The sequence below is a fragment of the Chiloscyllium plagiosum genome, chromosome 20 (genome assembly GCF_004010195.1).
Source record: "Chiloscyllium plagiosum isolate BGI_BamShark_2017 chromosome 20, ASM401019v2, whole genome shotgun sequence".
Taxonomy (NCBI): domain Eukaryota; kingdom Metazoa; phylum Chordata; class Chondrichthyes; order Orectolobiformes; family Hemiscylliidae; genus Chiloscyllium; species Chiloscyllium plagiosum.
In genome coordinates, this window is record NC_057729.1 from 48,412,880 (window position 1) to 48,424,956 (window position 12,077).

At 43.4% G+C, this 12,077-nt stretch overlaps 1 protein-coding gene across 9 annotated transcripts in view; it reads right to left on the reverse strand.

Annotated features, from left to right (window-relative positions):
• LOC122560241 (zinc fingers and homeoboxes protein 3-like) overlaps nt 1–12,077 on the reverse strand; it is a 92,923-nt gene that overhangs the window by 50,078 nt on the left and 30,768 nt on the right. For 2 of the 9 annotated variants that reach the window (XM_043710726.1, XM_043710723.1), the window contains exon 1: nt 8,800–9,361. The exons of the other annotated variants lie outside the window; for them this stretch is intronic. The gene's annotated coding sequence lies outside the window, so the exon portion shown is untranslated. Of the gene's footprint in view, nt 1–8,799; nt 9,362–12,077 lie in introns of those variants that run through there. 9 annotated transcript variants of the gene reach the window in all.

Here is a 12,077-nt window from a genome sequence, read left to right on the forward strand (position 1 = left end):
TCTTCCTCAGCACTTTCGACACCCATGATCTCTATCACCCAGAAAGACAAGGGCAGGAGGAACACCATCACCTGCAAGCTCTCCAAGTCACACCCAATCCTTCATTATCAATTTAAGTCAAAATTCTGGAACTCTGTCCCCAGCAGCATTCCAAATCTATCTGCACCACAGTGGCTAAAGAAGGCCACCTTCTCCAAAACAATTAAGGACAGGCAACAAAAACAGCCCAGCCAGTGACACCCACACCCTGGAATTGAATAAAAAGAAGTGGGGTTTCAGCCTGGAATCCTTGGGTACCACAGCAGAGTGAAGGAATTCAGGAATCAGTTCCAACGCAAGCCGGCTGAAGCAATGCTTCAATAAAGCCCATTGTCCCACATTAATGCCTGCACCACTTCGGCTGAAATGGAGTGGGGATGGGAGTAATGCAGGCTGAGTGTTAGGCAAGAACATGCAGCTGTGGTTCAATTAAAGATCGCCCACAGGGAATTCGGGAGGAGAGCCGCTGTGCTGAGAGTACCCAATCTGACATGCAAAGACCAACCTGCAAATGTGAGAGAAGGAGGTGCAGTGGACAGCGAAGAGGGTTACCTCAGAATACAACAGGATCTTAACCAGATGGGCCAATGGGCAGAGAAATGGCAGATGAATGGGTTCAGCTCAAGGTAAAGAATTTGTGTGGCTTTTCTTTTAGAGACAAGTGTTTAAAAATCTTCACTTCAGCAGATTCAATGTCCACCATACTCAAATAAAGCATCCGCTAAAAACTCATTTCCAGAACCACCCTCACCCAATTTAATGAAAGTGGCATTGTTAAACAAAAATAAAACTGTGGATCAGGCATTCGTTAACAAGGAGCCAGCTCTACAAACTGGCCAGGCCTTGCAGAAACCAGCAGCCTGGACTACAAATCAGTTCCTGCCTGCTCATCTGTATGTCAGCGTCAAATAACTCATGCTTTCATGACTGAAAGCTTACCACAGTGTCGAATCAGGATGCCCACATTCCAGAATTACTTTGAAGTCTCCAGGAATGAAAGTTTTTTTCTTTCCTGTTGCATTAAATTTTTCCTCCAAAGACTCTTGTCCATTAAATGATTAAAACGTTGCCCTCTTTGGGCCAGGGAAAAAGATTGTTCCCTTGGCTGAGGTAGTTGGAGGGAGGTCAGTGATGAAATCACAAGGTGTACATCCACAGTTGGCAGCCTGTATGCTTGTGTATGTGTGCACATGCATGTTGATTGTATCTGAGTACCGGAAGGAGTGTCTGCTTGCATATACACATATGACAATTAAAGAATCCCCTACACTGCAGTTCAGGCAATCAAGTCCACATTGACCCTCCAAAGAGCATCCCACCCAGATCCACCCCGATCCGTGTAACCCTGCATCTCCTGTAGCTAATCCACCTAACCTGCACATCCCTAGACACCGGGCAATTTAAAACAGCCAATCCTCCCAACCTGCACATCTTTGAACTGTGGGAGGAAACCAGAGCACCCTGAGGTAACCCAGACACAGGGAGAATGTGCAAACTCCACACAGACAGTCGCCTGAGGATGGAACTGAACCCAGATCCCAGGCACTTTGGGACAGCAAAGTTAACAACTCAGCCACAGTGCCACCACAAAGAACATTTATGTAGTACCTTCATGATTGCTTGTCACCCCAAAGCGCTTTATTTACAAGTACTCCTAGCCAACAGTAAGGGCATTTAAATGGGCATTGGACATACATATGGATAATAATGAAATGGTATAGGTTAGATGGGCATCAGATTAATTTCGCAGATTGGCGCAACATCGCAGGCTGAAGGGCCTGTACTGCGCTGTAACAAACTACAGTCTATGTACTTAATTGACTGTAAAGTACTTGCCATCACAGTTGCCAGATGGTTAATTTGTTCACAGCATGTTTCCAATAACCAGTTCTTTTTTGGCGATAAATGCTGGCCAGGTCAGATGCAATAACACATCTACCTCTTCTTCCAAAAGTGCACTAAGTTCTTCTATGTCCACCTGAGAAGGCAGAGAAGGCCTTTCTTTAATGCCTTAGAGCACTGGAGTGTTGGCCTTGAATCTTGCATTTAAATTCTGCAGTAGGACTTGAACTCAACTTCCGGACGCCAAAGCAAGAATGCTACCTACGTATACCAATGGAGCCAGAGTGGGCAGTTGGCGCTGTGAATGTGACAATACCAGCAGACTGGTAGACTGTGGTCAAGCTAGGACCAGAAGGATAATGACAGGAATATGGAACGACAAAATGTACAATCCAAACCAATGAGAGTGAAATCTTAAACAAAAACATATTTTGCTGGAAAAACTCAGCAGGTCTGGCATCATCTGTTGAGAGAAATCAAAGATGCTGAGGTTTCCAGCAATTTCTGTTTTTGTTTCCAATTTCCAACATTCACAGTTCCTTTGGTTTTTTTGGGGAGAGCAAAATTGTCTCCATTAGCAGCCAGTTGGCCAGGATTCTTGTTATTTAACAGATTTTTCTAAGCTACCTGTTCAGAGATGTTATTACACACCTCTGGAGCAGGTAGGACTTGAACCCAGGCCTCTCAGTTTGGAGTAGAGACTCTACCTCTGCACCACAACAATCCCTTGTCCAGGTTATTAAACTCGCATATGAATTAGGAGAAGGAATGAGCCAGTCCATTCCTTGAGTCTGCTGCACCATTCAATAAGGGCATAGCTGATCTGATTACTCCTCATTCTCATCTCCCCCTTCCTTATCAAGAAGCTACAGAAAAAGATGTTGTGAGAATTGAAAAGGTTCAGAAAAGATTTACAAGGATGTTGCCAGGGTTGGAGGATTTCAGCTATAGGGAGAAGTTGAGTAGGCTGGAGCTGTTTCACCTGGAGCATCAGAGGCTGAGGGGATGGCCTTACAGAGGTCTATAAAATCATGAGGGGCATGGATAGACAGAATCCTTTCCCTGGGGTGGGGGAGTCCAGAACTAGAGGGTTTAGGGTGAGAGGGGAGAGATATAAAAGAGACCTAAGGGGCCACTTGTGTGTATGGAATGAGCTGCCAGAGGAAGTGGTGGAGGCTGGTACAGTTGCAACATTTAAAAAGGGATTTGGATGGGTATTGGAATAGGAAGACATTAGAGGGATACGGGCCAAATGCTGGCAAATGGGACTAGATTAGTCAGCATGGACGAATTGGACCAAAGGGTCTGATTCCATGCTGCACATCTCTATGACTCTATCTCCCTTTGAGCAAGACAGAGTTCAAATGATTCGTGACCATCCAAGAAAGAAATTCTCCTCATCTTACCCTTAAATAGGCAACCCCCACCATGCCCTGGATTCTCCCATAGAAAAGAATAGCCTTTCGATATCCACTCTATCAACACACCTCAGGGTCTCAGATGTTTCAGTCAAGTCACTTCTTGTTCTTCTAAACTCTGGGAGATAAATAACAACAATAACCTTCTACTAGCTTTCCCAATTAATTTTTTTACTTGCATGCTAACCTTCTGTGATTCATCCACTGGGACCCATATATCACTCTGCATCTCAGAACTCTGCAATTTCTCACCATTTAGATAATAACTTTTTCTGTGTCCTTCCTGCCAAAATGGACAATTTCACATCTTCCTCACATTAAATTCCATTTCCACTCACTTAACCTATTAATATCCCTTTCTATCCCTTTATGTCTTCTTGACAATTACTTGCCCACCTTGGGTGTCATCAGCAAAACATACATTTCAGTCCTTTTGTCCAAGTCATTGTATAAATTGTGGGGGTGAGTTGGCTGGTGAGCGATGCAGAGTGACACCAACAGCGTGGGTTCAATTCCTGCACTGGCTGAGGTTACGACAAAAGATCCTGCCTGCCCCCTTGCCTGAGGCATGGTGACCCTCAGGTTAAACCACTTGCAGTCACCTCTCTGTTGAATAGAGAGCAGTGCCCTGCAACTATGGCAAGTTTACCTTTATACAATTCGTAAAAAGAATTAATGCCTCAACACCGATCCCTGTGGCACACAACTCATCAAACCATGCCAAGCAGATTATTAAAACTTATTTCTGTGTACTCTCTAATTCCTGCTAGCTAGCCAATCATCTATCCAAGCCAATACATTACCCTTTATCTCATAAGCGTTTATTTATTGCTATAAACTCTGAACACACACACACACACACCATGGGTGCTGGGGACAAATAAGCACTACCGCAGTTAGGGGGTAGTGTGGAAAAAAAAAGGAAAAAAAAATAAACGGAGAGAAGGGCAGTGCTTGTCACTGGCCACTCGGGTGTTTTCCTATCTAAAAAAACCTCTGAATTTGTTCAAACCACCCTCCCAAGTACACATTTGATCCTGAAATTTTAATACAAGAGTACAGGCCATGAAAAAAATCTCCCACCTTCCTCTTCTCATACCCTCCTCCTAATCCCCTTCCTCATCAAGAAAAGTCACAATCATTTCCCCAAGCCTTCAGTGAAGTCAGTATTTGAAACACGGCCTGGAAATAGCACAAAACATCTTTCAAGAACAAACCAGCTCTGTGGGATCCATAACAAGCATTCACCAGAAGAGCAAATGATGGCCTAGTGGTAATGTCAGACAAGTAATCTACAGCTGATACTCTTGGCGCCAGGTTCAAGGTTGTGGAATTACAATTCAGTGAATAATGTCTGGATTAAAAACTAGTCTGACTAAGGGCCAGTGATCATGCAAATATTGTCAAAAGCATCCTTCTAATGTTCTTTAGTCTTCTTTACAGGCAAAAGAAAACATGTACACATACTGTGCCTGTTTCAATTCAACAAAATAGGTGACAGCCATTGTCTGGCTCATTTCTCAGGACATTGTCCTGATCAATCACTGTCATCCTGTCTGATTTGAAATCTTAAAGCCTGGCAGTTAACAGCCAATCATCACTAACTGTTGCACTCTCCATGTCAACACTTGCCAATTAATCAACACTCTCCTCTCATACCATACAAATATTGTTTCCCCCCTTTATTCTTGAAAAATGTCCTGAGGGGTGCAAGACAAAACATGTTTCTCAGCAATACTAGTTTGAAACGACCAAATGACTAAATGTCCTTTACGGAAGGAAGTCTTCTATCCTCACCTGATCTGACCTATAAGTAATTCCAGATCCATAATAGCATAGTTATCTCCTTTCTCCCCTCCAAACAGCCTACCAAACCATTCAAGGGCAATTAGGAATGGAGAAATACTTGCCTTGAGAGAGAGATATCCATATCCCCTGAAAGAATAATTAAGAAAAAGTTTTAAATTGCAATCAATCTGAAAAGTAGACCATTGTGAATGAAACTGTTCCATGTAGTTCTTGCTGTCAAATTCATCTGGACTGCCCATCCCCCTCTGCAACACAAAGGCTCCCTCCACTGGGTGGACGCTGGTATGCTACAGACTCCCATTTAATTACAGATAGGATTCATCGTGGCTCACATTCTCATACATAGCATGTAGTATTTCCAAAAAGGGTGGATTTTTAATTAGCTTTCTGGAAATGATAAAAAAAAAGAAGAACCAGAGCAGAAAATTGCCTAACAGCTCACGGCATCACAAAATACCAGCGGGAATGCGGACTGCAGAAATCAAAGTTACAGCAAAATTACAGGCTAATGGAAAAAGAGTTTTCAGCTGCAATACTTGCCATCTTTCCACTCAGGTATAACTGTGGGACTGCATCGGCATTTGTAAAGGGCACACAGCAGCAACATGTGAAGAAACCCAAATAGGCAAGTGTCAGCAAGCTGCTTAGATACACACAGTAACTGAGCGCGGTTATATCTGCCCTGTATACATTGGCACACAGAGACAGCAACCAGACACACCTACAGGCAGGCACTGTTCTAATCTGGAAAGTCAGTTGGTGAAGAATAATGCTGAAGCCAATCTTAAACATACCTACAGAGTGAAACGTTACAACTATGCACCTCATAAATCAATTTCATTAGTTGCAACAAGTCAAGCTCTTTATGTGCTCAAGTAGAAACCCCAATTAATGTTACCCCATGTTCAGACATAATTGAAAAATAATCGACGGTACTCAGACAGACAAACAGATTATGCCACACCGATGTGCATTTGCAGACGGACAATCTCACTTGAGTGAATACATTAGCCAAGTATTTCTCCTTAGTCCGGGTGCACTGTGACCAAGTGTTATTGCCCTTCTTGCAGACCCTATGCTGATAGCAGCCATCTGACATCAAAACAAACCTGAGAGATTCATGTCGTTGCAAAGCCTGTTGGGAAGAAAAACATTTCTCTGCTTTCACACACATGCAGAATAGTGAGACAAGCTGAGACAGTTTTTAATTCTCAGAGTTACACTGCAGCAATTACACAGCTAAAAATAAAAAGTGGGGCAGCTCCCTCGTTACACAGCCTCGGAAATACAGGCAAGGTTCAAATCCCTGTCTATGGGGACCAGGCTCATCTCAGTCTGGGTGTACAATAGGCTTCTGTTCCCCCCCCAGGCCAAAATAGAAAGAGAACCAGCGCCAGAATTGCCAGCCCCAATTATCATGTAACCTTTGCTAATATTTCACAGACAGAACAGGGGCAAATTTAGCTGTGATGCCACCACAAATATCCAGCCAATAATTGCCAGTCACGCTGTAAGGCCCAAGGCCCAGTAGTTGGATAACCATCAGCAGCATTCACTTAAATGGATTGTTAATTAAAAAAAACACAGGAGGCATTATCAGTCAAAATCAGAAGCCACTAACATTCAAAAGGTGAGATATTAGACCAAATCATAAGCTTGTTTGTTAACAGGTACATTAACAAGGAACACCTCGAGGGAGGACTTGCCAGAGTTCAGGGTCTAGGCTGCCAGTGCGAGTAATAAACTCGAGGATGCCCAAGGGACCAGAATTAGAGGAATGCAGTTGTCAGAATGTCGTCAGGCAAGAAGACAATTCAACACTGGTGCAAGCCAAACAGGATTCACCTATATTTTCTAGACTATGTTGAATTCATTGATTTGGAACATGGTGCCAGAAGGGGCCTTACAAATGACCTCATTGCTCTGAGTGTGAGTGTGAGTGTGAGTGTGAGTGTGAGTGTGAGAGTGAGAGTGAGAGTGAGAGTGAGAGTGAGAGTGAGTGTGAGTGTGAGTGTGAGAGAGTGAGAGTGTGTGCGCGTAAGTAATAAAGCCTTTCTCAAATAATTCCCACTTGAACTGCAGGACTGTAGGGGAGAACTTACTACTTGCTAGCCTGCCCCAGTCAGAAAGTCAGTCAATATGGTACAGAAGGAGGCCATTAGGCCCTGTGTGTGTATACCAGGATTTATACTTGGACAAGGTACCAATAGATTTCGCTGTTTGGGCTGCTACAATAACCAAAAGATTTTGGAGAATATTTCTTTCAAAAGAAAAATGCATTTTGTGCTCCCATAAACATTATTTACAGTGTTGCCATAGTAATGAAGTGGAGTATGACAGAAGAGTTTAATACAACTCTGGAGGCTTCACTAGAGGGCTGACTAGCAAAACAAATGAATTCCTGCTCAGGCAGCTGTACAAAGTATAATCAAAATGAGCAACATCAATCTGTTCTTGATTTAGTTGAATCACAATTCAAATGGCTTTTTTTAAGGAAGGGATTACATCTGGGCAAATGATACTTAGACTTGAAAGAATTATCGATTCCAGGGAAGGAGGAGTCACAGGAAGGTCTAACTGCTAATAGGTTTTTATTTTTTGGAATGGGGTGGTGGAATACAGATGGCATTTAGGGTAGTGCAGCTCCATAGAATGAACAGCTGGGGAGAGAAACACAAACAAAAAGGCTGAGGGTAACCATAATCACAAATGGTAAATACCACGAGAAAGCAAGAAAATTCCTTTGCTTCACTCACCTCCTTTAAGATCCTTTTTAACTGCCAGCTCTTTAACCAAGTTTTTTTCAAACCCTCCAATAACCCCTTTTGCGCATTACACAGAGGGTGGTGTGTATTTGGAACGAGCTGCCAGAGGAAGTGGTGGAAGCAGGTGCAATTACATTTAAAAAGGTATTATGACAGGTACATGGATATGAAATGTTTAGAGGGGTATCGGCCAAACGCAGGCAAATGGGACTAGTTCAGTTTAGGGAACCTGGTCATCATGGACGAGTTGGGCCGAAGGCCCTGTTTCCATGTTGTGTGACTATGGATTTTTGTCCAATTACACTGCTGTTAAAAATCTGGATGTTTTTTATTAATCTATTCCACGGTATGGGAACATGTTTGGCTGTTCCTAGTTACCCTCGAGAAGGCGGTGGTGAGCTGTCTTGGTGAACTGCTGCAATCCTTGGGGGTGTAGGGATACACAGTGCCAATAGGAGGGGCATATTCCAGGATTTAGACCCAACAAAGGGGAATGAACAACAATATATTTACAAGTCAGGATAGTGGATGGCTTCAAGGGGAACTTACAAGTGGTGTCCTCCTACATGAGGGATCCTCCTTGCCTTTCCCCATGCCTGAGGCACAGTGACCCTCAGGTTACTCTCTCCAACGAGAGAGCAACCCTGTGGTCTGGTAAAACAAGTCTGGCGACTTGACAAAAGAAAGTCAGCTGTTATAAAGCACATAGCCTGCAGATCAGAGTGCTTAAAGTGTTCTGAGGATGTGGACTCAAATCCCAACGTAGCAGCTGGAAGAATTTGAATGCAATAAAAACGCATTAACTAAAATTTTGGAATGGAGAGCTAGTCTCAATAACAGTGAAATGAAACCATCACTGACTGTCATTAAAAGAAAAATCTGGCTCATTAAAAGTCTTTTCTTCAGGAAATGAAATCTTTTCTTACCTGGCCTACTCCTGACTTCACCTGTGGACTCTCAGCTGGGCTCTAAAAAGGTGGAGAAAGGCTCACAAAGGTGATTAGAGATGGGCAACAAACTCTGGTCTTTTCCATTAAATTCTTATTTCATAAAACCATAAATTTAATGAAAAGAAAAATCAGGGTTAATCTCCAGTGGCAGAAAGATCAGAGTGAGGGGGCAGGGACTATACTTTCCCATTCAGAAACATGGGGAGAGTAAAGGAATAGTTAGAATTGTCATTTATTGTCACATATCTTTTACGAAAAAAAATGCAACGAGAAGTATTCAAGTCACCATACCACAGCACCATGATTAATAACAGATGGCATTGATAAGAAAAAAAAACGTTTACAAAAATTAAGACAAAGTCAATCTTAGTTCAATTCCCAGCCCTTGGGTTTGGTAAAAGGCAGTACCGCTGCAAGACTGAAATACCAGGCCATTGGAATACCAGGTTGGAAAGCTCCACAGAAGCCACCCCAAGGATCAATCGTGTCACTGACCCAGGAAGGAAGACGTCGCAAAAGCTGCCCAAAGTATTCTCAGGCCACCAAGTGGCCACCAAACCATCTCAATCCCGGCAGCCTCCAGTGATGTAGCAGCTGATTCCAGAATCCCCGTGCTCACCCCTCCTCGACCCCCAGTCCCGATCCCTCGTGCTCACCCCTCCTCGACCCACAGTCCCGATCCCCTGTACTCACCCCTCCTCGACCCACATCCCGATCCCCTGTACTCACCCCTCCTCGACCCCGATTCTCGGATCCCCGTGCTCACCCTCCTTGACCCTGATTCCAGATGCCGCTCCAAGCTCACCATATCCTACCGTGCTCCAGACCCCGACAATGACTCTTTCATCCCACCTTCCACCAGAACGAAGCAATAAGAGAAAAAGAAACATAAAGAGAGTAAAAAAGAATAAAGGAAAATAAAACAATAGAGTGGACAAGCCCTGGGCACAGGAACCTGGATGCTGCCTGCGTCCCTTACAGCTGTTGGTAGGGGCTGTGACTCAAGAAGAATTGAGAAGAACACCAGGCAACTGGAGGCAATTAAAGCTGAGACAGAGTCTGGGACAGCACCCAACATTGAAGGTGGCCAAGCATTGGCAGGTCCTCAGGTTGATTCACAGCTTTTGGCTTTTGGAGAGCAGCCATCACTATAACAAAGCAGAGAGTCGAAGGAGAGCCAACGATGCAGATGGGTGTTGAGTCCAGAGTGACCAGTTGTTGGAAGAAAAAAAACAAGAGATTTGGTAGGGCTGGAATAACAAGGAAATAATGCAGGCAGGAGAAAAGAAGGTACAAGAACTTGGGCTGGGATAGAGCTGAGCTACAACCAACGTTAGGAGGCCTTGTGGAGCTGAAAAAAACAGGCCAAATCACCAGGACAATTCTACCTTTGCTTGGAATCTGCACTGCATGATAAGTATATGGGAATTTGAGGCAGGATTATATCTCAATCTGTCCTTAGATAACTCTCTTTAGTAACGTTACTAAAAAGGACCAAAAACATTCCAACCTCATCTCAGCAAGTGAAAATACCATAAATCACAAATTACAGTAAACATAAATACGTGAAATTTTCATATATAGTTGACATTTGGCAAGAGAAGGACTGATTAGAGACAGTCAGCATGGCTTTGTGAGTGGAGAATAGTGTCCCTCAAATTTGATTGAGTTTTCTTTTGAGTTGACCAAGGCGGCAGATGAAGGCAGAGCAGTAGACATTGTCTGCATGAACTTTAGCAAGGCCTTCCACAAGATTCCACATGGCAGACTGGTTAACAAGGTTACATCACATGTGATCCAGGGAGAGCTAGCAAATTGGATAAAAAATTGGCTTGACAACTGATGGTAGTAAAGAGTTGTTCTTCAGACTGGAAGCCTGTGACCAGTGGTGTTTATTCCACTGTTATTTGTCATTTATTGCAACGATTTGGATGAGAACATAGGGTGCATGGTTCATAAGTTTGCAGATGACACCAAAACGGGTGGTATAGTGGACAGTGAAGAAAGTTATCTAAGAGAACAACAGGATCTTGATTAACTGGGCCAGTGGGCCGAGGAATGGCAGATGATAAATGCGAGATGCTGCATTTTGGGAAGACAAACTGGGGCAGGACTTACACAGTGAATGGTAGGGCCCTGGGGAGTGTTACCTAATAGAGAGACCTAGGGGTGCTGGTACATAATTCCTTGAAAGTGGCATCACAGGTAGACAGGGTTGTGAAAGCTGTGTTTAGTATGCTTGCCTTCACCCAGGTACAGCTTGGGCACATGTTACAGTGACAAAAGATATTGGTACCGCACAGTTCTGATCACTCTGCTACAGAAAGGGTATTATTTAACTGGAAAGGGTACAAAAATGATTTACAAAGATGTCACCAAGTCTGGAAGGTTTGAGTTATAAGGAGAGGCTGGATAGGCTGATGCTTTCTCCCCTGGTTTGAGTAGCCGGTGTTGGACTGGGGTGGACAAAGTTAAAAATCACACAACACCAGGCTATAGTCCAACAGGTTTATTTGGAAGCATTAGCTTTCCAAGCGCTGCTCCTTCATCTGGTAGTTGTCCTGATGAAAAAGCAGCGCTTCAAAAGCTAGTGCTTCCAAATAGACCTGTTGGACCAAAGCCTGGTGTTGTGTGATTTTTTAACTTTTTTCCCTGGAGCATAGGAGGCTAAAGGTTAACCTTACAGAGGGTCATAGAATCATGAAGGTGTATGGAAAGGATGAATAGCCAAGGCCTTTTTCCCAGGGTATGAGTGTCTAAAACTAGAGGGCAGAGGTTTAAGATGTAAGGTGAAAGGGAAAAGATTTAAAAGGGATTTGGGAGGCAATTTTTTTCTCACCTAGGGTGTTGCATATATAGAACAAGCTGCCAGAGGAAGTGGTAGAGGCAGGCACAATTACACTATTTAAAAGACGTTTGGACATGTACATGGATTAGAGGGTTATGGGCCAATACAGGCAAATGGGACTATTTCAGTTTAGGACATGGATGAGATGGCCTGAAGGGTCTGTTTCCATGCTATAACTCTATGACATCAACCATCACATTACATGGGTAAGATTCATACAGAATTTTACCAATATGCCCGTGAGCTCATTATATTTTCATGCAACTAGGCTGCTTTTATTTAAGAAGCAAATTTTGAAGAAGCTAAATTAATTTGGACAACGAGATTTTTCTGAAAGATCTTCCTTTTTCTGCATCCAGTACACTCTCAGATTTCCAAAACTTTGTAGGTTTCCCTCATTATCTTC